At 43.0% G+C, this 12714-nt stretch overlaps 1 protein-coding gene across 2 annotated transcripts in view; it reads left to right on the top strand.

Moving 5' to 3' along the window:
- FSTL5 (follistatin like 5) overlaps positions 1–12714 on the top strand; it is a gene marked incomplete at its 3' end in the record, with an annotated part of 983490 nt that overhangs the window by 531661 nt on the left and 439115 nt on the right. The gene's annotated exons all lie outside the window — the stretch shown is intronic.

Here is a 12714-nt window from a genome sequence, read left to right as displayed (position 1 = left end):
GTCTTTCCTGAGTCAGTTTACATGAAAAATATTTGACTGTTGTGCACCTTCCAAAACTGCATGATCCTATCATTCTACAAAATAAACTTGCGTTATTTAGTATTATATGAGCCATACTTTTTTTAGAAGGACTTGATTAGATATAAGGTTGCCCCCATGCTCTTCAAATCAATATATACAGCTTAAAGCTAAGTGTAATCCTTCCTTAATATTAGCCAGCAGTATTTCTCAGAAATGCTGAGACTTTATGAGGATTTTATTTATGTTGTTCTTATAAGGTCAGGTCACAATGTGTGCCCTCAAACCCACTGAGAACTCATGCGAAAAATGGTTTGTAGTGGTAGACCATACAATAACCTTCTGTTTGTTTTTTATTTCTCATGAAACTGTTTTAAAAGATATGACCGACAGCAGACAACTGTTTGCAAATGAATCGCTGTACATTTTATATAGTATAGCACTAATGAAAAATAAAGGCATAAGCCTTGAGATGCAGGAAATGGGAAAACTCTGTCATGTGAGGACACATTAATTTAAACATGCTGATTTAGTACAGAACATATTTATTAATGGTGGTATATAGGGTTGAGCGAACACCTAGATGTCCGTGTTCGACGGGTTCGGCCGAACTTTAAAAAAAAGTCCGGGTCCGTGTCCCGGACTTTTACCGAACTTTTCCCGGACACCGAACCCCATTGAAGTCAATGGGGACCCGAACTTTAAGGCACTAAAATGGCTCTAAAACACCAAAGGAAAGGGCTAGAGTGCTGCAAATGGCAGCAAAACGTAATTAAGAGCATGGCAAGTGCTCTGCAAACAAATGTGGATAGGGAAATAACTTAAAACAACAAAAAAAACCAGAAAAATAAAACAATGTTCTTCTTCATCTCTGAAGGACGAGGCCCATATGGAGTAGGAGGGAGGTTGAGGTGGTGGTGGATGTGGCGGTGACTAGACATATGCCGGTTTTCGGTAATTCGATATATCGCGGTATTGCATAGCCACGGTATTGTTATTGTGGCATTTTTAAAATACCGAGTTTCTCTGTCAAGTCTGCCTGACTTGTGAATTGATACATTTCAGTGAGCTGGATGACTCATTCACTCACTCAGCTAACACCTTTCAGCATTAAGTCTCCTAACTATAAACAAAAATGATTACATTTGTATCTTTTCCTTCCCTCTGCCAGGGAGAAAGGAAGTTTAACCTCTTAAAGACTGGATCTTTTTCTGACACTTGCTGCTTGCAAGTTAAAATCAGTTTTTTTTTTGCTAGAAAAGTACTTAGAACCCCCAAACATTTTATATATTTTTTTAGCAGAGACCCTACAGAATAAAATGGCGATTGTTGTAATATTTTATGTCACACTGTATTTGCGCAGCAGTCTTTCAAACGCAATGATTAGACTTTAATGAATAAAAAAAAAAAAAAAAACGTAACAGTAAAGTTATCCCAATTTTTTTTTTTTTTGTTACACAGAGAATCGTGAGAGAATCGTGATCTTTATTCCAAGCTAAAAAATCGTGATTCTCATTTTGGCCAGAATCGTGCAGCTCTAATAAATATATATATACACACACACACGCCTAGCAGCCCACATTACATTATTATATAGCCATCAAGCAGTGTCTGGCCTACCTGGTGATGACTGGTCCTGGCGCTCTGATCCGATGGCCTGGTCTTTAAAGGGGCAAATCCTTGCGATCCAGAAGTGGTTAAACCTGCAGGAGGACCGGTGTTTTTATCTATTAATGACTTTACTATTGCTTTAGGCCTGGTTCACATGTATGCGGGTTGGTGGTTCACATGTATGCGGGTTGGCGGTTCACATGTATGCGGGTTGGCGGCCCACATTTGCACAGGCATAGCAGCCCATTGATTTGAACGGGCTGCTATGCCCTCATTTTCCGCAGAAAAAAGGTGCATGCAGCATTTTTTTTAAATTCAGTGGCCTTGAAATCCATCCTGCTTTTGCACCATGCGACTAACCTGCAGTTCCTGCTCTGGCAAGCTTTCTGCATTTTTTGTATACGTGGGCACGGCATTTAAAAATAAACAGTTTGCGTGTGCAGCAACGGCAGGTAAGTCGCATGGTGCAAAAGAAGGATGGATTTCATGGCCACTGCATTTTTTTAAATTCTGCATGCACCTTTTTTCAGCTGAAAACGCAGGCATAGCAGCTCAAGCCCATTCACATCAATGGGCTGCTATGCCTGTGCAAATGTGGGCCCCCAACCCGCATACATGTGAACCAGGCCTAAAGCAATAGTAAAGTCATTAATAGATAAAAACACCGGTCCTCCTGCAGGTTTAACCAATTAATGACTTTACTATTGCTTTAGGCCTGGTTCACATGTATGCGGGTTGGGGGCCCACATTTGCACAGGCATAGCAGCCCATTGATGTGAATGGGCTTGAGCTGCTATGCCTGCGTTTTCAGCTGAAAAAAGGTGCATGCAGAATTTAAAAAAATGCAGTGGCCATGAAATCCATCCTTCTTTTGCACCATGCGACTTACCTGCCGTTGCTGCACACGCAAACTGTTTATTTTTAAATGCCGTGCCCACGTATACAAAAAATGCAGAAAGCTTGCCAGAGCAGGAACTGCAGGTTAGTCGCATGGTGCAAAAGCAGGATGGATTTCAAGGCCACTGAATTTTAAAAAAATGCTGCATGCACCTTTTTTCTGCGGAAAATGAGGGCATAGCAGCCCATTCAAATCAATGGGCTGCTATGCCTGTGCAAATGTGAACCACCAACCCGCATACATGTGAACCAGGCCTAAAGCAATAGTAAAGTAATTTATAAACAACACCTCCTTCAGGTTTAACCACTTCTTGACCACAAGGATTTGCCCTCTTAATGACCAGGCCATCGGATCGGAGCCGAGCGCCAGAACCAGTTATCACCAGTTAGGCCAGACACTGCTTGATGACCTATTTTAGGCCTGGTTCACAGAGTCTGTACTGACTGACTATATAATAATGTGCATAAGTGAACCAAAGCCCCTAAATTCAGCAATGAAATTGAAGTGAGGTGGAAATTTAATAATTTAAATTTAATAATAGAATACCGTGATAATACCGTATACCGTGGCAAAACCTTAATCAATTAATCGCAGCATGAAAATCTGATACCGTCACAAGCCTAGCGGTGACATAGGCGTGCGCACAGGGTGTGCTGGGTGTGCCTGGGCACACCCTAATCACCTAGGGCACATAGCATTGCCAGTGAGGAGATGGGAAAGATCTCCCTGGGACCTGCTCTGCTCTATTTCTCCTTGCCTACAGGTACATGGCCCCGATACATTACTCTCCCTGCTGGCAAACACATGCATGTGTATTTCAACTTTGGGGTGCACACCTTAATGCAATAGGCTGCGCACACCTATGGGCGGTGTAGGTGGAAGCGGCGGTGGAGGAGGACCAGGGCCGGATTAACAGCATCATGGGCTTGGTGCTGAGGATTTTGAAGGGCCTTAAGGGCCGTGCCTTGCCATGCACCCAGAGGAGGAAGGGTGCAGCCATGCATGCCTAATTCAACATGGGATGCTGTCTCTGAAGCCCATAAACACATCCATGCATCGCCAACTGTCCCTCCTTGTCCGGCCTTCACGCTGTGTGGGGAGGTTCTGAGGGTGCTGCCTGGGGAAGCGAGCATAGAAGCCAGACTTCTGTGTTTACAAGTGACAGAAGAGCGGTAACAGTGAATATGGCCAACCCGGGGCCTATATAAAAGGTAGGGGCCTGGAGCTGCAGCTCCAATAGCCCCTACATTAATCTGGCCCTGAGGAGGAGGACGAGGTAGCCAACACTGCTTCTTTTCAAAAATTTTAAATGAGGGTACACCCCAAAAGAGTGAGAAAGAGCAAAAATGGAACAATGGGTGGGTAAGGTCGGTATCCATTGCTATTCTGCATAAGGTACGGAAAAGTCCCGTGGGATCCATGCCTGGTTCATTTTAATGAACGTGAGCTTGTCCACATTGTCTCTGGACAGGCGGCTGCGCTTGTCTGTTATAACGCCCCCAGCCGTGCTAAATACCCGTTCAGATAATACACTGGCTGCAGGGCACGCCAGCACCTCCAAGGCGTAAAGGGCAAGCTCAAGCCATGTGCCCAATTTGGAGACCCAGAAGTTGAAGGGGGCAGACCCGTCATTCACTACATGTAGGCGTGTGCACACATACTGCTCCACCATGTTGGTAAAATGCTGCCTCCTGCTAAGACGTTCCATCTGAGCTGCTGGTGCTGCTGTTTGTTGTGGCGTGCTGACAAAGCTTTTCCACATTTCGGCCATGCTAACCCTGCCTTCTGAGGTGCTGGCGGTGCCCTGGTTGCGTTGGCGACCTCCTCCTCCTCCTCCTCTGCCTTGTGCTTCCACTGTGGCCCCGCTGTCAGATGGGAATGCCAGCAGCATGGCGTCTACCAGCGTGCGCTTGTACTCGCGCATCTTGCGATCGCGCTCCAGTGAGTGAATTAAGGACGGTACGTTGTCCTTGTAACGGGGATCCAGCAGCGTGGCCACCCAGTAATCAGCACAAGTTAGAATGTGGGCAACTCGGCGGTCGTTGTGGAGACACTGCAGCATGTAATCGCTCATGTGTGCCAGGCTGCCCAGAGGCAACGAAAGGCTGTCCTCTGTGGGAGGTGTATCGTCCGTGTCCTCTGTATCCCCCCAGCCACGCACCAGTGATGGCCATGAGCTGGCCTGGGTGCCACCCTGCTGTGAACATGGTTCCATCTCCTCCTCCAGCTCCTCCTCCTCCTCCTCATCCTCCAGAACTGTGCCCCTGCTGGACAATTGCGTCCCTGGCGTTTGCATGTGCAGGAACCCACCCTCGGAGCCCCTTGCGAATGACTGCCCTGAAAGCCTTGGAAATGTTACCTCTTCATCCTCCTCCTCCTCCTCATCCTGTGCCACATCCTCTTCCATCATCGCCCGAATTGTTTTTTCAAGGAGGCATAGAAGTGGGATAGTTAAGCTGAGAACGGCGTCATTGCCACTGGCCATGTTGGTGGAGTACTCAAAACAGCGCAACAAGGCACACAGGTCTCGCATGGAGGCCCAGTTAAATTAAATAGCGGAATAGAAAATATGATCCAAAAAAAGTGTATGTATATCACACGTACACAACCACACTGGGCCCCAATTACTATTGTTTGTACCCCTAAAAGGCTAGATGAGGAGTAGGGGGAGTATGGAACAGGCAGCACCCTCAAACCTTCAGAAGTATGAGATGAACCCCAACAACTTGGAAAGGTGGATCTCTCTCACACGTACCGACACAGACTATCCCGCAATTCAATTGATCCTCAAAGGTTTTTATTGAATAGCGGAATAGGAAATATGATCAAAAAAAGTGTATGTATCTCGCACGTACACAACCACACTAGGCCCCAATTACTATTGTTTGTACCCCTAAAAGGCTAGATGAGGAGTAGGGGGGGTATGGAACAGGCAGCACCCTCAAACCTTCAGAAGTATGAGATGAACCCCAACAACTTGGAAAGGTGGATCTCTCTCACACGTACCAACACAGACTATCCCCCAATTTAACTGATCCCCAAAGGTTTTTGATTAAATAGCGGAATAGAAAATATGATCCCAAAAAAGTGTATGTATATCACACGTACACAACCACACTAGGCCCCAATTACTATTGTTTGTACCCCTAAAAGGCTAGGAGTAGGGGGAGTATGGAACAGGCAGCACCCTCAAACCTTCAGAAGTATGAGATGAACCCCAACAACTTGGAAAGGTGGATCTCTCTCACACGTACCAACACAGACTATCCCCCAATTTAACTGATCCCCAAAGGTTTTTGATTAAATAGCGGAATAGAAAATATGATCCCAAAAAAGTGTATGTATATCACACGTACACAACCACACTAGGCCCCAATTACTATTGTTTGTACCCCTAAAAGGCTAGGAGTAGGGGGAGTATGGAACAGGCAGCACCCTCAAACCTTCAGAAGTATGAGATGAACCCCAACAACTTGGAAAGGTGGATCTCTCTCACACGTACCAACACAGACTATCCCCCAATTTAACTGATCCCCAGAGGTTTTTGATTAAATAGCGGAATAGAAAATATGATCCCAAAAAAGTGTATGTATATCACACGTACACAACCACACTAGGCCCCAATTACTATTGTTTGTACCCCTAAAAGGCTAGGAGTAGGGGGAGTATGGAACAGGCAGCACCCTCAAACCTTCAGAAGTATGAGATGAACCCCAACAACTTGGAAAGGTGGATCTCTCTCACACGTACCAACACAGACTATCCCCCAATTTAACTGATCCCCAAAGGTTTTTGATTAAATAGCGGAATAGAAAATATGATCCCAAAAAAGTGTATGTATATCACACGTACACAACCACACTAGGCCCCAATTACTATTGTTTGTACCCCTAAAAGGCTAGGAGTAGGGGGAGTATGGAACAGGCAGCACCCTCAAACCTTCAGAAGTATGAGATGAACCCCAACAACTTGGAAAGGTGGATCTCTCTCACACGTACCAACACAGACTATCCCCCAATTTAACTGATCCCCAGAGGTTTTTGATTAAATAGCGGAATAGAAAATATGATCCCAAAAAAGTGTATGTATATCACACGTACACAACCACACTAGGCCCCAATTACTATTGTTTGTACCCCTAAAAGGCTAGGAGTAGGGGGAGTATGGAACAGGCAGCACCCTCAAACCTTCAGAAGTATGAGATGAACCCCAACAACTTGGAAAGGTGGATCTCTCTCACACGTACCAACACAGACTATCCCCCAATTTAACTGATCCCCAAAGGTTTTTGATTAAATAGCGGAATAGAAAATATGATCCCAAAAAAGTGTATGTATATCACACGTACACAACCACACTAGGCCCCAATTACTATTGTTTGTACCCCTAAAAGGCTAGATGAGGAGTAGGGGGAGTATGGAACAGGCAGCACCCTCAAACCTTCAGTATGAGATTGTGTTCACTGTACCCCACAAAGATTGAGTTCACTGCACCCCACAATGATTGTGTTCACTGCACCCCACAAAGATTGTGTTCACTGCACCTCACAAAGATTGTGTTCACTGTACCCCCCAAAGATTGTGTTCACTGCACCCCACAAAGATTCTGTTCACTGTACCCCACAAAGATTGTGTTCACTGCACCCCAAAAAGATTGTGTTCACTGCACCCCAAAAAGGATGTTGTTCACTGCACCCCAAAAAGGATGTTGTTCACTCCACCCCAAAAAGATTGTGTTCACTGCACCCCACAAAGATTGTGTTCACTGCACCCCAAAAAGATTGTGTTCACTGCACCCCAAAAATGATTTTGTTCACTGCACCCCAAAAAGGATTTTGTTCACTGCACCCCAAAAAGGATGTTGTTCACTCCACCCCAAAAAGATTGTGTTCACTGCACCCCAAAAAGATTGTGTTCACTGCACCCCACAAAGGATTTTGTTCACTGCACCCCAAAAAGATTGTGTTCACTGCACCCCAAAAAGGATGTTGTTCACTGCACCCCAAAAAGGATTTTGTTCACTGCACCCCAAAAAGATTGTGTTCACTGCACCCCACAAAGGATTTTGTTCACTGCACCCCACAAAGATTGTGTTCACTGCACACCAAAAAGGATTGTGTTCACTGCACCCCAAAAAGATTTTGTTCACTGCACCCCAAAAAGATTGTGTTCACTGCAGCCCAAAAAGATTGTGTTCACTGCAGCCCAAAAAGATTGTGTTCACTGCAGCCCAAAAAGATTGTGTTCACTGCAGCCCAAAAAGATTGTGTTCACTGCAGCTCACACACAGAAAAATGGATGTGGATCACTGACACCTGCCTATCTCCAATCCCACACCACACAGCAATATCGATTGTAGTTTGTAGAACACAGTTTCCCTAAAATTCAGCAGACTCTGTCCCTAACAGGATTGAGAAGAGATCGTAGATCAGGATTGAGTGCAGACCCCACCCCCCACACAGCAATATCGATTGTAGTTTGTAGAAGACACTGACCCTATATAATTCAGCAGACTCTATCCCTAAAATGCCTACAACTCGCCCTGCCTAAACACTCCGACCTGTCCCTCAATTCTATCCGGACACAAATGGTTTTTTCCTGCCTATCTTTCCCTAATCAGCAGCCAGCACGTTGATGTGTGCTCTGTCCCTGAATCTAAGCAGCATAATGACGCCGCTGCGGCTGCCTCGAACTTATAAAGACTTGGTCACATGCTTCAGACGGCCAATCACAGCTACTGAGACATTTGCAGGCATGGCTGGGATGGCTTAAGGCACACCAGTTAAACGATTGTTGATTGGCTGTTGAAAGCCCGCCATGAAAAGAGCGCCAAAGCATGCAAAACCCGGAAATAAAACGACCGAACACGGATTTTTACCCGAACATACAGTAAAGTGTCCGTGTCCGTGTTCGGGTACAAAAAATCCAATTATTCGGTACGAACACGAATAATACAGTCCGTGTTCGCTCAACACTAGTGGTATACAGGGATAGAAAATGTCCAGCAAGACAAGGACATAAATATAATATTAGGCAGCAAAATATTAAATCAATACTGCATTTGCAGCTACCTAAACAGCACATCATAAGCTTGTAAAATGATGTGAGAGAGGTACTCTTTCTTTAAATGTAAGGTAACCAGCTTTTCAAAATGAGATCCAGGACACCCCGTACTGACTGTGCTAATTTTTAACCACACCCACTAAATTATGCCCCCTTTGTCAATCAATTTTTAAAAAGTATAATGTAATGTAAAGGTTATTAATACCCATAGGAGTAATCTGCCTAATTTTACAACTAAAAAGTTTAAACAGTATGACAAAATGTGAGCATGATCAGAATTTTTAAAGACCAGGGGCACTCTGGGAAGGAATTCAGAAACAAATTGACTTAAGCTAGATTTTTTCTAATGGTTGAAGTGGCCTAAAGGGGAATGATTAAACAGAACCAACTCATAGTCATTATATACATTAGACACATATGCCACAGTTCTTGTACCTACAAAAGCAGGATTTCTGTACTCACTGTATTCAGTTATTCAGAGACAGTTGGGTTATACTGCCATCCACAGAAGGATTTAGACACTGGAAAACAAGCTTTTGTTAGCCAGTTTTAACCCCTTCCACTCCCAGCACAATTCACTTTTGTAAAAAAAATAAAAAAAATAAAAATAAAAGCTGTACTGGGAGTAGATAAGAAAACATAGAGAGTGGGATCTGTAACTCCAAGATACAAATTTCATGTTTTTTTTTTTTCTTTTTTTTTCAAAAAAACTGCTTTTTTTCTTGTTCCATATAGACAAAGATTCAGTTATTCCGAAATGCACCATAGGAATTTAACTGAGGGGTGAGCAGCAAAGACTGAGACATAATAGCAGGTGGGACAGGCTATAACTTGTTGGCCAATGGCTTTTTTGTTTGGCAGTGTTTAAATCCTCATGTAGGCAGAAGTATTACCAAATTGCCTCTGAATAACTGAATGCTATGTCCTTTAATAAACATGAAATAAATAATTACTGTACCACGAGTGCGTCTCACAAACATGTAAAAACCTCAGGACAAAAAAACTTTTTTTAGGAAATTAAACTTTTCCATTACATATGGCTAGTGTATAGCGTTCAGGGATCAGGAGTAAATAACATACAGCACAATGTATATGGTATAGCAGTCAGGATGGGAGGAGGAGTATGAAGGGAGGAAGAGAGAGAAAAAGAGAGCAAAGGGGAAAGAGAGGGGGTGAGAGAGAGAGAGAGAGGAAGGAAGAGGGTAGAGAGCAGGTGAAGTGAGCGAAAGGAAGAGGGGGAGACAGAGAAAGATAGACAGGGCGAGAAGTGAGAGAGGGAGGAAAAGGCAGGGAGTCAGAACAGGGGTGAAAGGGAAGGTGGGAAAGAGAGGGGGGAAAGGGAGTGGGAAAAGGAGGGATGTACATGGTTATGGCTATGTGAAACTACCGCACAGCCATGGACTCAAGTCATCAATCTAATGCCTTGTTCTTGTTGCCTGAAGACTCCCAGAAGGAACAGGCTGCCTTTAAATCCATGACTGCTAGGTGGATTTGATGAATAATTACTCAGGCGAATGACCTGAAAGGTAGTGTTCCTCCCTTTCCTGTGAAGGCCCACTCCACAAGAAGTGTCAATGCTTCATGAACGTTTCAACATCAGACCTCAGTTTTCCGAGTGGAGTATAACCCATTTGTCCCCTGTGTTCTGTGATGTAATTCAAGAAAAGGACTTTACATACTGTATATTATGAACTTCTCTGTGAAAGTCAGCATGAAATCAATGGCACGTTGCCATTACCTCCACATATGCCTTTCTGGTATTCTAGAGGAAAGTGCCACTGAAATAACTCAAAGTGGTTTGTTACTGTAGAATACAAAAAAAAGTGTAGTGTTCAAAGTGAGGAGTGACTTATCTTAGTTGTAATTTTGGAAGTCACCTTATAATTCTTCACTTCTGCTTTACAGTGCCATAAACTCTAAATCATCAGAAAATGCCTTATGAGTTAGATTTTGTAGATTTTTTACGAGGCACTGCTTAGGCACATTTAACATTTTTAAATGTTTTCTATAAAAAAAGCAAATCTATACTTTTTGAGTTCAAGTACAATTTAGGTACTGCTTTTAATTGTTAAACATACAGCCTTTCGAAAAAAAGAAAAACAAGGTTTCTGCATTTTGGGACCTGTCAGAAATATATTCACATGGACGTTTAAAGAATAAGTTCACCTTTCATAACACGTTACACCCATATTCAGGGTGTAGCATCCCCAGCACCCCCCTACGACTGTGGGGGGCTTGTTCTGCCCATCCGCATCATTCATTCACAGAGATCTGTGAATGTGAAAACTACAAGTACTGACATCCTGTATAGCTGTAGGCTTGTAGTTCCTAATAAATCACCAGGGCACTATTGAGCACTTTGGGAGTTCCTTGATTCCTCCTCTCAGTGTGAAACTGCCTGCTCATATGATGTACGGGCAGATAGCTTACAGTGACAGTCTGAAGAAGTCCTGCATGGCAACAGTGATCTGATGATCATTGGCGCAATGCTTTCCAGGCACCCACAAAAAATTTTAAATGCACATTTTTTCCCTTCAAAAAATTTATATATATATATATATATATATATATATATATATATATATATATATTTTTTTTTCTATATATAACAACCTCAATACTAGGCACTTTCACCCCCTTCCTGCCCAGGCTAATTTTCAGCTTTCAGTGCTGTCACATTTTGAATGAGAATTACTCAGTCATGCAACACTGTACCCAAATTATATTTTTATAATTTTTCTTCACAAAAATAGAGCATTCTTTTGGTCATATTTAATGACCACTGGGTTTTTTATTTTTTGCGTTAAAAATGAAAAAGCCTGAAAATTTAAAAAAAAAATGTGTTTTTCTTAGTTTCTGTTATAAAATTTTGCAAATAAATAATTTTTCTTCATAAATTTTGACCAAAATGTATACTGCTACATTCCTTTGATAAAAATAACCCAAATCAGTATTTTTGCTAGAAAATTACTTAGAACCCACAAACATTATATATTTTTGTAACAGAGGCCCTAGGAAACAAGATGGTGGGTTTTACAAATTTTTATGTGACACACAGTATTTGCACAGCGGTTTTTCTAAAGCAATTTTACACGCTGATGCATAAATACATTTTAATGACTTTCAATGCACACAAAGACAATATAATATCCATGTTTGTGCTCCCGGTAGATAGAAACTAAACATGTCACGCTTTGAAATTGCACACGCTTGTGAAATGGCACCAAACATATTTATAAATCTCCATAGGTGATGATTTATATGGCTTTTATTGGTTAGCAGTTTAGAATTACACAGGAGGTCTGATGCTATAATTATTGCTCCTGATTTGACGTTCGTGGCGATACCTCACATGTGTGGTGCAATCACTGTTTACATATGCATACTTACGTGTGTGTTCACCTTTGGATGCAAGGACGGGGGCGTTTTCAATTTTTTATTTATTAATTGGTGGGACACAGGTACACTGACAGATGTTTTTGTGCACTTGACCACTGTGACTGATGTTTTTGTCCACTGGCAAACACTGACAGATGTTGATATTGCAATGGAACACTATTGCATGATTGCAAATGTTTTGTGCACTGGTACAGATGTTGATGGGGCATGTACACTGTGGCAGACACTGTGACAGATATTTTTGGGCACTGGTACAGATGTTGATTGGACACTGACAGATGTTTTGTGCACTTGTAAAGATGTTCATGAGGACACTGTGACAGGTGTTCATGGGACAGGGACAGTGGTGCTTGGTGTACTATGTGTGGGGATGGCTGCAGTCTGTGTGATCTGTGACAGCACTCTGTGTAAAATTGTTCTCACACATGTCTAATTACAGTGTGAAGGCTGTGATCGGACACAGCCATTACATGATCGGAAGGGCCAATCGCAGTACCCATATACCAATCTGTGCTTGGTTGTGTTGGAAGATCACAGCAGGATTGCATCTCAGTGTGGCCCCGCACCCATTCTGAGGGACGTACAGGTACGTCCACTCAGAATTGTGAAGCTCCCACCTGGCCGTTTATGTATATTGGCTGGGTGGCAAGTGAACTTATCCTTTAAAGTAATCAGAATAATGAAACCTAATTTTTGCATGGTAGCTTTGGGTTACTGCCCTGTAAA

Source organism: Pelophylax lessonae (genome assembly GCF_965119305.1).
Source record: "Pelophylax lessonae genome assembly, chromosome: 1".
Classification (NCBI taxonomy): Eukaryota; Metazoa; Chordata; class Amphibia; order Anura; family Ranidae; genus Pelophylax; species Pelophylax lessonae.
The sequence above is the reverse complement of the archived record's forward strand: the minus strand, read 5'-3'. Positions and strand labels throughout refer to the sequence as shown.